Source organism: Ailuropoda melanoleuca, chromosome X (assembly GCF_002007445.2).
Source record: "Ailuropoda melanoleuca isolate Jingjing chromosome X, ASM200744v2, whole genome shotgun sequence".
In the NCBI taxonomy this organism is placed as follows: Eukaryota; Metazoa; Chordata; class Mammalia; order Carnivora; family Ursidae; genus Ailuropoda; species Ailuropoda melanoleuca.
In genome coordinates, this window is record NC_048238.1 from 89,873,296 (window position 1) to 89,891,548 (window position 18,253).

The following is an 18,253-nucleotide window of genomic DNA, read 5'->3' on the forward strand; positions in this document are numbered from 1 at the left end:
CTCATTCCAGGTCTGTGTAGACAGGTCTTATGTAATTCTGATACCTTTGCCTTGGTACATGAGAAATTTCTTTGCCCTGGCTGCTTTCAATACTGTATCCTTGGATCTAATATTTGCAAATTGCACTATGACGTGATGTGGCATATGTTTGTCGTGGTTGAGCTTGGGAGGGGTCCTTTCTGCCTCTTGGACATGAATGTTTTTTTCCTTTGCTAGATTAGGGAAGTTTTCAGCTACAATTTGTTCAAATATCTCTTCTAGACCTCTGTTTTCCTCCACCCCCTCGGGGATGCCGATGATTCTGACATTGGATCGTTTCATTGAGTCAGTAATCTCCCGTAACTTACATTCTTGAGTTTGGAATTTTTTAAGCCAAGTTTCTATTTTAGCTTTCTCTTCTACTAACCCATCCTCCAATTCGTCAATACGTTCTTCTGCCTCTTTCACCCTGGCCATCAAAGCATCTACTTTTGACTGCATTTGAGTCATAGAATTTTTAATTTCTGTCAGATTCGCTCTCATTTCCACCCTTAGAGATTCTATATTCTCATTAATATTTTCATTAATACTTTTTTCAAGNTTCATAGAATTTTTAATTTCTGTCAGATTCACTCTCATTTCCACCCTTAGAGATTCTATATTCTCATTAATATTTTCATTAATACTTTTTTCAAGTCTACACATCATCTTGACCACTGTTAGTCTGAATTCCATTTCTGATAATTTGGTTATATCTATATCCATTAGTTCTGTGGCAGAAGCTGCAGACTCATTGTCTTTTCTTTGCTAGGGGGGATTTCTCCTTCACATCATTCTGATGAGGAGAGGTTGTGGGGTTGTCCAGAGCCCAAATTATTGACCAGGACCCAGGCAGTGTGTACTTTTTTTATAGTGACCTTAGGGATGTGGGCTTCTTGATTTTTCAGCCTGCCTTCTGGGGGAGGGGCCTGCTGCGCTGATACTCAGGCAACCCTGTTTGGGTAGAGTTGCCCTGTCCCTTGTGAGGGGGGATAGGGATGGGCACACTGTGAGCCGGTATTTCCAGGCTTTTGTTCTCTGGCGGCTTTCCCTGGCGGTTTGCTGTGCTTCTTCTGAGAGTCAGAGCAGCATTCGCCAAATCTCAGCCTCTGTCTCAGTACAGAGGAATTGCGGATGTTTCTCCACTGTGCTCCTCTGGCCACTAACTCTGTTTCTGTTGGTGCTGCTAAACCCTACAGCGTACCAGGATGTGTGCCCCACAGCCAGTGTCCCAGCCCTCACTTCCAGGGCCAGCATGTCTCTGTCCTTTGTGTTTCTAACCCCGCCAGCCACCAGCTGCCCATGCACTCCGGAGCTCCATTTCAGTGTGGTTTGCACACTCCAGAACTCCGGTTTTCAAACTGGTTGCATGCATTCCCCGGCTCATGGTCTCAGTCTGCTCTCTCACAGGTGCCGATCCGCGAGTCCGCCCGCTCCCCAGTGCAGCTGGTTACATCTTCCTGGTGTCCGAATGCTGCGGCTCCCTCCCCTTCCATTTATCTTCCAGTATCTGTGCATGGCCTAATGGCTCCCCGCTTTGTACGTCAATACTCATCGCTGGAGATGTTCATTTGTAGAGATCCAGATGCATCTTCCTGTGTCTCAGGCTGATTCTGTCAATGTTCAGGATGGTCTGGTCCCTATGCAGCTCGACTCAGGGGACCAGCTGAAAAAGGGAACCCCTACTCCTCCACCATCTTAACTCCACTGCTACGACGTATTTAGTACTTAAAGTTTATAGATAAGTGAAATTAGTGAAAGTAATGTCGTAAGGGACAGGAGAAAGAAATTGGGAATATGAGGTTTTTGTACTACCTAAGAATTGATATGTTATTTGAAAGCAAACTTGGGTTAGGGTAAATGCATATTCCAAGTATGAGGGCAACCATTAAAAAAGTGGGAGTCACATGCTTCAATTTATGAAATGAATATGTCATGGGGATGAAAGCTACAGCATAAGGATATAATCAATGGTATTATAATATTGTATGGTGACAAATGGTAGCTACTTGTGGTGAGCATAGCATAATATACAGAGTTGTCAAATCACTATGTTGTACACTTGAAACTAAAGTAACTTTGTGTGTCAACTATACTTCAATAAAATAAAATGAAATTGCTGAATTGAGAAAATGTTCAAAAATGTATAAATTACGTGTTAAGAGAGGAGAAGCAATTGAATCATGCAAAATAATTAAAACCATAAAAGGCAGAAAAGTAGTGGAAGACAAAAAAAAAAGAAATATAGAAGGACAATGAATAGAAAAAGTAGAATAGAGTAACAAATATGGTAGATATTAATCTAACCATATAAACAATCACTTTAAATATAAATGGTCTAAATACACCAAAATTGCAAAAACTGATATAAAAGAAAAGGATGAATCCACTATTGAAGCTGGAGATTTCAACACACCTCTACCTGTAACTGAAAGATCCAGCATGCAGAAAGGTAGTAAGGACATAGTTGAACAGCATCATCAATCAACTGATTAAAATTGACATTTATACAATACTGTATTAAAAATTAGCAGAATACATATTCTGCTCAAACTCACACAGAGCATTCACCAACAAAGACCATATTCAATCCATAAAACATACCTTAACAAATTCAAAAGTATAGAAATCACACAGGTATGCTCTTGGACCACAAGGGAATTAAACTAGAAATAAAAAACAAAAATATAAGTAGAAAACTTCAAAATATTGTAATTAAAACAACACACTTTTACATAACCTTGGTAGTTCATGCCCATTCAATTCATGTTCATCCATTTTAGTTGAAAATTCCACTTACTAGAAGACATAATTTGTTTGCCGAAATAACCCACAGTTAATGAATATTCATTAGAGTATGTTGCTCACCCTTCCTTTGAACTAACTCTAACATAGCATCCATTTTTGGAGATGGGCAAGAGGAAAATCTTTTTTCAATTTTTCTTAGTGTAATTTTATTTCTTCAGTATTGAAACATTCATTTCTAAGTTGGTCAAGCTGTGATTTTCTTTATCTCCTGGGAATCAACACCTCAAATGGTAGCCACCGGCTGCTTAATAACTTCTTAAATTATATTTCTCATGCTATGTAAGCCTCAGTGATTTCACTGGTAATTATCATCTTCACCAACTCCTTTCTAGATGTCTTCACTCTATCCCTGATTGCTGCCAGAGCATTATCCCGTTCACCTTTACCTGGGGACCTTTTCTTTTCCATATATTTTCCTTGTTTTGTAACAGTTTCTACAACATGCTTGCATTTTTGCTATTGATGCTGCTATTGCCATTTATACAGTATTAAAGGTAATAGTTCAGTTTGAGAAATCCAAGTTGAGAATTGTGAGGACATTTTTAAGATTTTTTCAAATCTGAACTTCTATTATTCTTTTATACTTTGTAAATAGACAATTGAAGGACTGGGAAACTAGGAGAAAAGACACAAGGCCTTTCACTGACTTTAATTATTTGACTCTTCCTAAGTAGCTGCAATGTGTCAGGCACGATTCTAGGTACTTTACAATTTTTTGGCTGAAGCATTCAGATAATGCCTAACTGTAAATACATATTAAATAATGAGAGCTCATCAACGAAGAAATAACTGAAAGAAGGTCCTGAGATCACTCTTGCTAGAAATTATTACAATTACCATACTCATCTGTCTAAACTAGTTTAGAGATAGTCTCACCTGAAGGCAAGGAAATCGACCAGACAAGCTCTCAAGACAGCCCGCATCCATAATCTTCCAATAAAATAGACATTGATCTGAATGCTTGATTCTTGTGGGTTAGAACAGAGGAAGAAACATTGCTATACCAATTTAGAGAAAAGAAATTTGTTTTGATAGGTTTACTCTTCTTCCATTTAATTTTTCCCTCCAGACACTTTTTTCCTTCCCTTTATTGAGTTTGGTTATATAGCAAGACCATGGTATTGAGCTCCTTTTCACTGAGACTTTTTTAAAGGGATACTGTGATGACTCAGAAGGTCAGTTGGGTTTAAATTAATTTTTGCAAGTTGCCTGTGCATATCAGAGTTTCTTTTTTTAATTTTTTTAAGTTTTTATTTTTTTAATGATTTTTTATTATATTATGTTAGTCACCATACAGTACATCCCCTGTTTCCGATGTAAAGTTCGATGATTCATTAGTTGCGTATAACACCCAGTGCACCATGCAATACGTGCCCTCCTTACTACCCATCACCGGTCTATCCCATTCCCCCACCCCCCGTCCCCCTGAGGCCCTCAGTTTGTTTCTCATAGTCCATAGTCTGAACTGTGGAAGGAGCCGAGATGCCCTTCAACAGATGACTGGACTAAGAAGTTGTGGTCCATATATACAATGGAATATTACTCAGCTATCATATCAGAGTTTCTTAAATACCTCTTTTTAAAATGAATTATTTGATTATTTAAGCCAGGAGACAGAAAACAAAATGAGTAGGAAAGAAAAACTTACATTCTAAAAACTAAATGAAACCTAATAGGGTTTCAAGTGGTTATTAGTATCAACTCTTTAAGAAATAAACATTTGCTATTAATCTCATATCTTAGCCTATGGCAGAAATGATATTAACTTTGGATGTGTATCTACTAATAATTACATTGATTCTATTTATAATCTATCATCGTGTGGTTTTGACCTCTGTGCAATACCATGATATATTGTTATATCCAAAGAGCTTATTATAAATTAAAATTCCCACTAGCTACCTAGAATTGCTAAAAAATTGTTTGTTTACCCTTAGTTTGTATATTACTTTTCATTTAATATTAATTCTTTCAAGATAGGGAAAAAAACATATAATTTCAATAATCTAAACCTAAATGCTAAGTGTATATTGCATCTGACTATGGTTTCTCTTCTAGCTTTGACATTGGTCTGTTCCTTATGCTATCTTTCCACCCACACTCATCAGTTCCTTTTGTTTTTATTTTTTTAGCAAAAGAATGACACATAAGAAATTTCTATTTTAAAAGGATTGCTGAAATCTTACTCAGCTTTAGATTTCTAAGCAAAAATTTTCCTCTTAAAGGCCAATTACACTTAAGGTTGAATTTCCTTTTATTCAAAGATATTTCCCTATCTGTCCTAAAAATAATAACACCAACTGTAGCATTATTGGTTCACAAACTTGAGAGTTTCTTGGGTGAAATCTGAAAGTGGCCCCTGTACTCAGAGGGCAAGGAGAGATGGAAGAAAGAGGCAGACCACTCCAGAATGGTAGGTGGTAGGTTTAATAAACAAAGGAACTTGTATATAAGACTTGTCTTTGGTGGCCACAAGATGAGTAGATCTCTGTTCCTGCCACCAGAATGTTATGCCATATAGTGGCCTTAATGGGTTTCAGTCATGTAAACCATTCAGATGGTCTCAACAAAACCTTACTCTGTCAAGGTTACCTCCTTGAAACAACTCCTAGTGTGGGAATGATGGGTGGTATGTACATTCCAAGGATAGAAGAGGGGGTAAGGAGACTCCAATTCCCAAGGTCCAACTCACAGTTCAACAAGGAATCACATTCTCTCAGTGTCCTCTTCCCAAAAGCATCAAAACACAAACACAGATACACACAAAACACATTTTTGTGTGTTCTGTGTTACTGTGTTTTCTTTATTCATTAATAGAGTATATGATTTATTTGAATATTTTATAATCATTTGTCAAAATCAATTATAAGGGGAAAACAGGCTGAAAATATAAGGAAGTGAAGTAATTGATATATTTCATAGCTTAAATAAAATAAATATTAAAACATAAAATATACTGTATAAAGGGGTGGGACAATAAAGCAAAACTCAAAAAAGTTAGCACCTAAATTGAAAATAAATAAATTGGGGAAGTGAAATAATGATTAGAAAACACCAATATTATAACATACAAATATTGGCTTTTTATTAAAAAGAAAAATCTATTTAGATACTCTGAGCATACATTGATATAGTTTCTTTTCAGTTTAACTAATCTTTTTTTTTAATTATGTTATGTTAGTCACCATACAGTACATCATTAGTTTTTGATGTAGTGTTCCATGATTCATTATTTGCATATAACACCCAGTGCTCATTATAACACGTGCCATCCTTAATACCCATCACTGGGCTACCCCCATCCCTCCAACACCCTCCCCTCTGAAACCCTCAGATTGTTTCCTAGAGTCCATGGTCTCTCATGGTTCATCTCCCCCTCTGATTTCCTACTTCAGTTTTTCCTTCCTTCCCCTAATATCCTCCATGCTATTCCTTATGTTCCACATACAAGTGAAACCATATGATAATCTTTTCTTTTTAGATTTTTATTTTTTTATTTGCCAGAAAGAGAGAGTTAGCACAAGCAGGTGGAGCAGCAGGCAGAAGGAGAGGCAGACTTCCCTCCTGAGCAAGGAGCCCGATTCAGGACTTGATCCCAGGACTCTGGGAACATGACCTGAGCCAAAGGAAACACTTAACCAACTGAGCCACCCAGGCCTCTCAGTTTAACTAATTCTTTTTGAGTAATTATAATGTTGCAGGTTCTGTGATAAGTAACAAAGACACAAAGATTAATTAACAGGTTAAAAATTAAGAGGAGGAAGAAGAATCAATACACTGTTAAGCATCTTCATAATCATCATACAATTTACCTTATACCAAGCTTTTACTTTTCATTTTTCTTTTATTCTCACAATTATTCATCACAACCTTATGAGGCAGTTATGTTTATTATGCCTGTTTTATAGATGAGGATACTGAGGCTTAGAGAAATCAACAAAATTCTCAAGGTAAAAAACAGACCAAAACTAGGTCTGTTTGAATCCATGTTGCAATTTTACATAGTACACTACTTGGTATATAGAAAACATTCTTTAAGTATTAATAATTTTATCACGCTTATTATTATTACTGTTATTGTCTTATTATGTAACTATTAGAGAATTCAACAAACCTTTATAACAATAAATGTACATACAGGTTTCTGCAAAAGATGCCTTGGTAGAATGTTGACTTTGGTTTTTTTGTATTTATCTATAAATTATTAAGGAAGCTTCTGAATAAAAAATTAAAATAAAACTTGAAATATCTGATGACTTGCATGGGGCCTAAAAATAGGTTGAAAAGTAACAAATATGTTAGTCCACTACCCAGCTTGGTAAATTTTAAACATTATTATCAGTATTGTCAATACTAATATTATTGTATCATTTGAAATAACAACATATTTTGATACTTTGTAGCTAGCATTTCTACTTGACAACATGAAAAGATAAAGTCTGGCCTAATCAGCATGCCAGTTTATTAAATATTGAAGGCTTACTTTTCACATTTGTTGTTAATAAAAACAAAGACGTGTTGAAACTATAACACAAGGTACAAGGTAACATGAAGTTTGTTAAAATATTAGAATATATTGTAATAAGTAGAATATTAGGGAAGGTTATAAAAATGTCTAGGTAAAAGAGAAACATATATATATATATATATATATATACAAAAAATGGTATATGTAGGGGAAGAGAACACTAAAAATAATCCAATATTAAGATATGTTTTGCCATTTTAAAATTATTACTATAATTATTTTAACCTGGAGAAAAAATGCATATTTTTTCATTGCTAACATATTTCTGTGTTTCATGCCATCTTATTAAGGGGAATTTAGAAATTTGGGGAGGAAATTTAAACCTTATTGTCTCTAAGAGAGCTCTTAACCAAGTTTTGGAGTTCACTTGTTCATTAATGATAAACTCTCCTCCATCAAGATATAGAATAAGAAATCATTGGGGCGCCTGGGTGGCACAGCGGTTAAGCGTCTGCCTTCGGCTCAGGGCGTGATCCTGGTGTTATGGGATCGAGCCCCACATCAGGCTCCTCTGCTATGAGCCTGCTTCTTCCTCTCCCACTCCCCCTGCTTGTGTTCCCTCTTTTGCTGGCTGTCTCTATCTCTGTCGAATAAATGAATAAAAATCTTTAAAAAAAAAAAAGAAATCATTGGCAGTGACAACACTCCATTGAACAATTTGAAACTTGCTTTCCAGTTGGGCTGATGTGATTAATTAACCCATCAGCAATCTCAGCTGTCTGATGAACAGTAGCTGTGCAGCACTGAATCTCCAAGGAGAACTTGAACTTTTCGAGGACCTTGAACTGAAATTTCTTCTCAGATAAGTGGCCTAATTGAATTTCAATGAATTGGAAATCAAAGCTTTCCAGACTTTTAAATTTGTTAGTACAATTCTCTTTCTTTTAATATTTTTCCCCTCAAGTGTTACAAGTGTGTATCAGATCATATATCTTGAAATCTTTGGAGATTGAAACTTCCCAGAATAAAATTGTTTGCTTTATTTTAAATAAACTTTATTGATGAGGCTCATTTAAACTCTTATTAGTAACCATTCATTACATTTATTTGCAGTTTACTATATTAAAGTAATAGAAACAATCTTTTTTTAAAAGGTGTACAACACTAAGTTGTATACTTATTATTTATTGTTAGTCTGAAAACAAATGCAAAAAGCCACCTGTGACTTGTTGACAATAGAGATATGTTGACTCCACACCCAGACGTTTTGATTCAGATAGACTGAAGTAGAGGCAATGAAGTTTGTTTTGAAAATCATCTCAGGGGATTTAAATCCATAGCTAACTTTGTAAGCACAAGGAACTTTAGTGATGGTTTAAGTTTCTTTGAATAATGTCATATTGTTATTTCAAATCTATTTTCATCTGTTTGTATTTTTGCTAGGAATTTACTGAAACTGGGGTGCTTGGCTGGGTCAGTCACTAGAGCATGTGACTCTTGATCTCAGGGTCATGAGTTTGAGCCCTATGTTGGGCATAGAGATTACTTAAAAATTTCAAATTTAAATTTAAGAAAGGAATTTACTGAAACTTCAACAATCTGTCCTATTCAGAGGTTCCATGTGATTGGTCAATTATAATTGAAATAATAGTAACATTCCAACAATTCTAAGGAATTTACTAAGTCAACAACATGATGCTTCCTCTATTCATAAAGTGATTGTATTTAAAGCGTCACATACTGTTGGTTGAAACTCAGTTTAAACACAAGAACAGAAATAAGTGCCACAGTGAATGAAGCAGATGAAGCAAATGTTCTAATACAATATCTCCCTTAAAGTGGATCTGAGTTATTTAATGTGAGAACATAGTTGTTTTTATCCATAGTATCAACTACATTGGAAAAGTAGGTGCAATAGAACATAATTTCTCTTAACGATATAGAGTTCCATTAAAAAGCTTTAACTCTGTGGTTGAAACTGTAGGTCAGCTAACACTAATGCCCATTTCCCAAACATTTATACCCTCTACTTACCTCCAATTTATATGAAGTAAAAACTAAATACTTTTTAATTCAGTCTCATTTGTAGCCAAGTGTCAAGTAATGAGTTCTGACAAAAAAAGCATTTAGATGGATTAGGATATAAATGGGATGCCTGGAGATATGGCAACTTGCAATCTTGTGGGAAAGGACAACAGAATCATAGAAATGCCAGCCTGCCTATATTGAATCAGTGAATCAGCTCCTACAGGAAAAAAAAAAAAGTCTTGTTATTTGAGAAAAGAAGACTTCTTTATGACACAGTGTTATTTAGATCTTCTCTTGCAACCAAAAATATTTCTACCTAATATAATATTCAAACATCCCTAATTTATCCCATTCAGTCATATAAGAATCAAAGTCATCTTGCTTCATTTAAAAAGGAATAAGCTTCTAGAGATTTTATTTCTGAAAAACTGATATACATAGTCAGTGCTACAGTCTTTGAATATTTAAAGTGTTACTCTTTGTGGAATCTTTTCCACCAGTGATTGCTAATCATTAAGGTTAGAACACAGTATTCTTATAATAGAATGATATTAATATATCCAGCTCATTGAATAGGTCTTTGTATTAGCTTGTGTATGTAATGAGATTCCCATCTTTACACATAAAGTCCATCTGTATTCATAATATATGTTTTTCCTGTGATGTTTAAGCATCTAAAGGTGATTCCAAAGTTGCCCAATGTGTGTGTGTTTATTTTTAATTATTAGCCGCTGATACACTGAGATATGTGATATAATCATTTATTTTTGCTGCAAATGCCTAGCTTGTTGATTCTTTGGCATTAGCAAACAGAGAGTGATTAGAAAATAGTTCTTAAGCACTTCCAGTTAGAATCTAAACTAACAGAAGTAAAAAGAAGGAAACATCACAATTTCTCTTAATAACTCATGATAGCCATGTATAGTGACATCTTTGTTAAATTACTTGTGCTCTAATTTCACTCAATATCCCCTTTTTTGTACAGTTTTCAGAACAAGTTACTATCTGATCAGCAGCATTTATATTCTTTAAGCTGGTTACTGGAGTTGCAACCAGTGGATGTTAATGTAGAGAGTTGAATGAAAATAAAAAGAATGGGCACGATTTCTTTTCTTTTCCTTCTTTTTTTTGGATATCATGTAAAAATCTGTTGAAATGACTATATCTTTTTTCAATACTTTGTTTTAATATCATGGAATTTATTTTCCACATATATAGAACTTATATGAGCTAAGTAATATTGGGAGGTCCTTTGACATTTGTCAAATAACAGATGTGATAATTTGTAAATGACATACATTTTTATGCATGAACATAATTCATAACAAAATGCTGAAACCACTTGAAGTAGGTATAGGATGCCTACTAAAGCAGATATTTAAAGGAAGGAATTGACAATGATCAATAATTGTGATGCTAGGTACTTTCTCACATACATAATACTGAAAAGAATAGGCACTATTACAATTACTATTTTAGAGTAGCTTGGAAAGGCTAAGGTACACACTCAATGCCAAATAGCTAGTAAGCAGAGAAGCCTTATTTTAGACCCTATATGATACCAGAGTCAGTGTGGTTTCACAGACCCTTAGAAGTTTTTTTTAACCCATTTTCAGAGTTTCTGTTTTTACCAAAAAGTTAGACTATTCCAAACTTTAAATGTATTTGGTTTAAATTAGCATTAAGCCAGCACAGTTGCACATACTTAATAGATGGCTAACATTTTTAAAAATATTTGCTAAAATAAAAGGTATTTTAGCCATACCTAGCTTAGAAACTATAAAATGTAGTGATCACTTCCAGTTTAATATGTGTATATTGTCCAGTTTTCTTTGGTAAAATTCAATATCTTATAATGGTTTAGAACAAGTGTTTTGGAGTTGTCCTCCTAGAGGTAAAATTTTGGTTCTGTCACTTACTAGCTCTGTAACTCAGAGAAGAATTTAACCTTTTGTGTTCAATTTTCTCAGGTGTGAAATATTAATGATTATTGGACTTATTGTTGATTTCTTATTTTCTTCTGGGCAGGCCAAACTCTTTGGAATAATGAAAAGAATAAGAAATTAATCTAAGCAACAGGCTGTCTAAATAATCCATTACCAAGGCATGAGGAGAGTGAGCATCTTCCATTTCTCAGTCATTAGTTTAGTTCTTAGAGCTGCATTGGTGAAACAATGGGATTATATTACCATCAGATTTACTTATTTATATTTTTTATGTAGGCTCCATGCCCAGCATGGAGCCCCATGTGGGGCTTGAACCCATTGACCTTGAAATCAAGACCTGAGCTTCGATCAAGAGTCAGATGCTTTGCTTACTGAGCCACCCAGGTGCCCCAACCATCAGACTTTAAAAATACACTAGTTTGTGCTCACTTTGGAAGCACATATACTAATATTGGAATGACACAGAGAAGATTAGCATGGTCCCTGTGCAAGGATGACAAGCAAATTCATGAAACATTCCATATTTTTAGAGAAATAAATCAGTCAAGGAAAGATAAATACCATATGATTTTACTCATATATTGAATTTAAGAAACACAACAAATAAGCAGAAAAAATAAGAGAGAGATAGATATCAAGAAACAGACTCAACTATAGAGAACAAACTGATGATTACCAGAGGGGAGGTGGTGGAGGGATGGGTGACATAGATGATGATTAAGGAGTACAGCTGTTGTGATGAGCACCAAGTGTTGAATTACACTGTATATTAATTAACTGGAATCAAAAACTTAAAAACATACACTGGTTTGACCAGAGTAGTGACTGGGGGGAGTAACAATTAAAAGTAACAAGCAGGTTTCTAGTGTGGTATGGGAAAAACAATGAATGGTCAGGATGTTAATCCTGGGTTTTGAGATAAGTTTTGAATATAGGGTAGCTTTGACCTAGACAAAGAAGGAAAACATATATTAGGTAAGAGGAATATAATATATAAAAATCTATAGAAATAAACCAACAAAATATTATTTTTGAAGAAATACAAGTAAATATGGGTGGATGGTGCACAAACTATATGTGGCAGGACATGAGAGTAGAAGTGTAAGTAGGGATTGAATCATTAAGGGTATTGGTGTTAAACTAAAAATTCATTATTTATATTTAAAGTGACTAGAGCAGAACCAGATTAGAGACAATGAGACCATTTAAGAGACAATGATAGGAAGAAATTAATAACGAACTTAATCAATTTTTTCACATTTTATTATGACCTTTTCAACAACCCTCTTTTATCTTTCATTATTTTATCTCTTACGACAAAACTAGCTGATAGCCAATGAGTGACACAGCAAAAATGTTTGTGGCAAAACTACCTCGAATGCTGATTAAGATGTGGTTCTTCTTTTATTTTTATAATAATTTTTTATCATGTTATGTTAGTCACCATACAGTACAATTTTTGATGTAAAGTTCCATGATTCATTACTTGCATATAACACCAGTATATGTAGTCATCAACCACTATTTTAAGACCACCGTGGCTACTGGTGTCTAGACCATTATGAAGGCTAGGTAACAAATATTTATATAATAAAAAATGGGAACTTTGTTAATGGAGAAATGAAACCAAAAAAACCCCCACAAAAAACAAAAAACAAAAAACCCAAAATGCATAACATATAGCCAATGATCTTGTAACAGCTTTGAACAGTGACAGGTGGTAGCTATATTTGTGGTGAGCACAGCACAATGTATAAGGAAACTGGATCACTATGTTGTACACTTGAAACTAATGTCACATTGTGTCAACTATACTCAAATAAAAAAAAGTAAAACAAAACAAGAAAAGAGACAATGATAGGAATCTAAGCAAAAAACAACAGGGGTATCAGAAAAATCCCTTTATTTATGTTTGTATGTTTGACTGTATCTAATGAAAATAGAGGAAAGAAGAAATGGAAGAAGAAACCAGACTGCCATTTTACTACGAAGGGAATTGGGTTGGTGGGGAGGAAAAATACTATTTATGCTATTTGATTTGGTACTGTAGGTATGTTTTATTTTTCTAAAAGAATTGTATATATAAAAAGTCAGTAAATTAGAAGCCCATTTATTAATTTTTTCTACTTGAAATATATGTACATCATCTCATTTCAAATTTGCAGTTACTTTCCATTATACACGTATACAAGATAAGGTATGACATCCCACATTTTAGCTATTGTTACTTGTGCTTTGGTTGTCATATTCAAAGAAATTGTTGCCAAGACCAATGTCAAAGGGCTTTTTCTCTGTTGTCTTCTAGGAATTTTACAGTTTCAGGTCTTATGTTTAGGTCTTTAATACATTGTGAATTAATTTTCATGGATGGTATAAGATAGGGTTCCAATTTAATTCTTCTGCACGTGGTTATCCACTTTCTACAGCATCATTTATCGAAGAGACTATCCTTTCTTCACTGAGTCAAATATTGGCTCCCTTGTTAATTATTAGTTGGTTCCTTTGTCGAGTGTTAGTTGATCCTGTATGTGAAGATTTATCTGGAGGCTCTCTGTTCTGTTCTATTGTTGTTTTTTTTTTTTTTGGTCTGTTTTTAACACCAATACTGTACTGTTTTGATTGCTATAGCTTTGTAATATAGTATGAAATCAGGAAACGTGATACCTATAACCTTGTTCTCCTTTCTTAGAATTGTTTTGACTATTCGAATCATTTGTGGTTCCATACAAATTTTGGAATTATTTTTTTCTTTTTCTGTGAAAATGTTATTGGAATTTTGATAGGAATTACATTAAATCTATAGATGACTTTGAGTGGTATGGACATTTTGTTTTTACTTTTATTTTTTTTAAGTTTATTTTATTTATTTGAGAGGGAGAGAGAGAGAGAGATAGTGGGGAGGAGCCAAGGGAGAAGGAGGGAGAGGATCTTAAGCAGGCTCTATGCCCAGGGCAGAGTCTGACACAGGGCTCTATCTCATGACCCTGAGATCATGACCTGAGCTGAAGTCAAAAGTTGGGTGCTTAACTGACTGAGCCACCCAAGCACCCCTGGACACTTTTAACAATATTAATTTTTCCAGGGCAACTGCCTGGCTCAGCTAGTAGAGCATGCAACTCTTAATCTCAGGGTCAAGGCCAAATTGGGCATACAGTTTACATTTAAAACAATAGTATTAATTTTCCTAATACATTAGCATGGAACATCTTTCTATTTTTTGTGTCTTTTTAAATTTCATTTATGAGTCTTTTAGTTTTCAGTGTACAGCTATTTACCTCTTTGGTTGAATTTATTCTTTTTTTTAAAGATTTTATTTACTTACTTGAGAGAGAGAAAGAGAGAGAGAGAGAATGGGGGGAAGGCCAGAGAGAGAGAGAGAGAGATAGAAAGAGAGAGAAGCAGGCTCCCCACTGAGCAGGAAGCCCAATTTGGGGCTCTATCCCAGGACCCAGAGATCATGACCCAAGCTGAAGGCAGATGCTTAACCAACAAAACCACCCAGGTGGCCCTGGTTAAATTTATTCTAAAGTATTTTATTGTTTTGATGCTGTAGTGATGGAATTGTTTTCTTTATTTTTTTAGATATATTATTGTTAATGTATAGAAACATAAATGATTTTTGTATGTTGATTTTGTGTCCTACCACCTTCCTGAATCCATTGATTAATTCTCATAGTTCTTTGGTGTTCTTTGGGCTTTGTATGTATAATGTCATGCCACTTGCAAAAAAAGAAAATTTTTCTTCTTCTTTTCTGATTTATTTGCCTTTTGTTTATTTTTCATGCTTGATTGCTTTGGCTAGGACTTCTAGTACTATGTTGAATAGGAGTGGTGATAGTGGCATGCTTGCCTTATTCCTGACTTACAGGGAAATGTTCCAAAATATCACTATTGAATATGATATTAGCTGTGGGCTTGCCATATATAGTCTTTATTATGCTGAGGTATGTTTATTCAATACCAAGTTTGTTGATTTTTTTTTCTTGACAGGATGTTTTACTTTGTCAAATGCTTTTTCTGCATCTATTGGAATGATCATACGGTTTTTGTCATTAATTCTATTAATGTGGTGTATTACATTTATTGATTTGTGTATGTTGAGCCATCCCAGGGTTAAATCCTGCTTGATCATGGTGTATAATCCTCTTAATGTGCTGTTGAATTTGGTTTCCTAATATCTTGCTGAGAATTTTGGCATCTATATCCGTCTGGTATATTAGTCTGTGTTTTTCTCTTCTTAAAGTGTCCTTTTCTGGCTTTGGTATCAGGACAATGCTGGCCCCATAAAATGAGTTTGAGACAGTTTTCTCCTCTTCAATTTTTGGAAAAGTTTTTTATTAATATTTAGTTAATTAATTTATTTGAGAGAGAGAGTGAGCAAAAGAGAGAGCACAAGCCAGGGGGAGAGGCAGAGGGAGAAGCAGACTCCCCGCTGAGCAGGAAGCCTAATGTGGGGCTCTATCCCAGGGTCCTGGAATCATGACCTGAGCTGAAAGCAGATGCTTAACCCACTGAACTACCCAGGTGCACCAATTTTTGGAAAAGTTTCATATGGATTGGCATTAATTCTCTTTTAAATATTTGTTAAAATTCATCAGTGAAACTATCTGATTCTGGACTTTTGTTTGTTGGGAGGTTTTTGATTACTGATTTAATCTCAAAGTTTTTCATTTTAAATGTATAGACAAGTTACTAAAATTTATGTTAGAAATAAGTGATATCAGAGGTCATTTTTAATCACACCTATTTGCTTTCAGGTTGTCACAAAGCATAACCACTTCTTTCCACTTCTTCCACCATTCTAGGCAAAAACACCTCAATAAAAATATCACCAGGAACACAGTAACTCTGAGATTTCCAAATGGAACAAATTGCAAACAGAATCTATGTCATTACAGTCAGAACCCAGATGCCTTAAAGCAAGCAATGGATATACATTACATAAACATGATACATTTCACAAATCCCTAAAATATTGTCTTATTTCACATGCATAAAATTAACAGGATTGTTATTTCAATTAGTTCCCAAAATGCTACAGTCAGATAAGATATACCTAAATACATGTGCTTCAACATCGTCTTTTTATATGAATTACATTAATATTTAAAACAAAGGGGCCCAGACTTTCACAGAGGCAACTATTAAAAATGGATTCTCCTATCAAATTTATAATGAATACTTGCTTCTGTTATTAAAGAAGATAAATTAACCAGTATGGAAGAATTAAAAATAAGATAATAATATATCATATTCATCATTTTACCCAGACTTCTATCAGTAATATCCCTTCCTTGTTTTAAATATGAATATAATTTGCATAGTTATATTTTAAAGTTGTAAAAAAAAGTAGTAAAGTAGTAAAAACAACATTTTTATATTGTTAAGAACAGAAGCACCGTTTTGTTGTATTTTTTTAACATAAAACTTAATGAAACTATGTCTCTGTGAACAATTGGTTTAATAATTTTGACCTAACTAGTGGGCCAAGCACCTTTTTTCAGCTCAATATAACTGTCAGAAAAATTAATTTACCAAATTTTTTGTTTTTTTTCTCAACTGATTTTTTTATGACTGAATATGCAAGTAAATTCATCAAAAAATATTTGTATATGTCATTTGGAGAATAAAATGTCATGTAAACAGATCCTCAAGTGAATGGTGTGTGTGTGTGTGTGTGTGTGTGTGTGTGTATTTCCAAGAAAGATAAAAGCTGGAAAAGAGAAGAGATCAGCTAGAAGAAACCATGACCTTGCAATTAGAGTGAACCTCAAACTATAACATGGTGTGGGAAAATCAGAAGATAAAAGATGCAGTACATAATATAAAGTCCTAGATTTTCATTTGTGTCATGACCCACAATTTGTGTGAATAACCAAAAACTGGGCATATAGCATTGGGACATTTTTTTTCCAAAGGTAATCCCACAATAAAGCTAAATATTGGATTGACAGTTGTAATATAATTGTTCAAGTTTACTTGAGAAGTTCAGTGATCATTTGTTATTTTTGTTTTTTTGTCCATTACTCACCCATTTACCATCTTAAGTGCCTAATGACCTTTCTTGCTTTATAAACATGCAACAGAAGACAAATGAACCAACATTTGGGGCTGGCTGACCTTTCCTGGATTTCTGAGGCCTTAAACTCTCATTTATTTTTCCTCTACAAGTGTATAAATCAAAATAAGGCAGGTTATACAATGAAGAGTTAACTTTGTCAGTGACATATATTTATGTCTTCATTGAAGAAAATTCTACATGACAGCCATTCCTTTCCTGTCCATTGACATTGCAGTGATTTATAAACAAGTGGTAGAAGCACTCCAGATTTGGATGATTTTAACCCTTAAATAAAAAGGATTTTGGTCTTCAAAGTGAAAATAAGCACACTCAACAATATCTTTTTCTTGTATACTACTTAAATTGTATGAGCTCTGATTTAAGTGGAAACTATAATTGGAATAAGGCAAACACATCTATGTGACAAACATGAAGCCTGATTGGCATTATGATCCCACCATTGCTTATATTCTACTCTATTTTGCTAACATTTATTTTTTGTTGTTTTATAGTAGTTTCTTGCATTTTTTAAATTATTTTCCACAAGTAGACTGTAATATACATGCCCTATTTCTCCTTTGCTGCTGTTTACTGGAGCCGATCTTTAAGAAAATTAAAATACCAGGGCTCTACATTTTCAATAAAGTTTGATATAATTTAATAGTTAAAAAATCCTAATTCTCTGAATATCTCTTGCCATTTCACCAAAAGAGTAAAAAAAAAAATCACATTATTCATTTGATTATGGACTTGCAGAATACAAAACATCATTTCTTCAACAATTCAATTACCTAGCTGAACATAATTATTTGATCAGTGAATCTAGAGATGGGATAGAAATGACTATTGAGAAAACAGCCACACCGTCTTTGAAAAAATAATATTATGTCTAAAGAAGAATATTTCCCTATTGATTGGCCTGTT

General features: G+C 34.2%; 1 non-coding gene across 1 annotated transcript; it reads left to right on the forward strand.

Annotated features, from left to right (window-relative positions):
- The first annotated feature begins 11,689 nt into the window (after positions 1-11,689).
- On the forward strand, positions 11,690-11,796 carry LOC117797592. Its single transcript, XR_004622591.1, has one exon. It is a non-coding gene; the product is annotated as a U6 spliceosomal RNA (small nuclear RNA).
- The last annotated feature ends 6,457 nt before the right edge of the window (positions 11,797-18,253 follow it).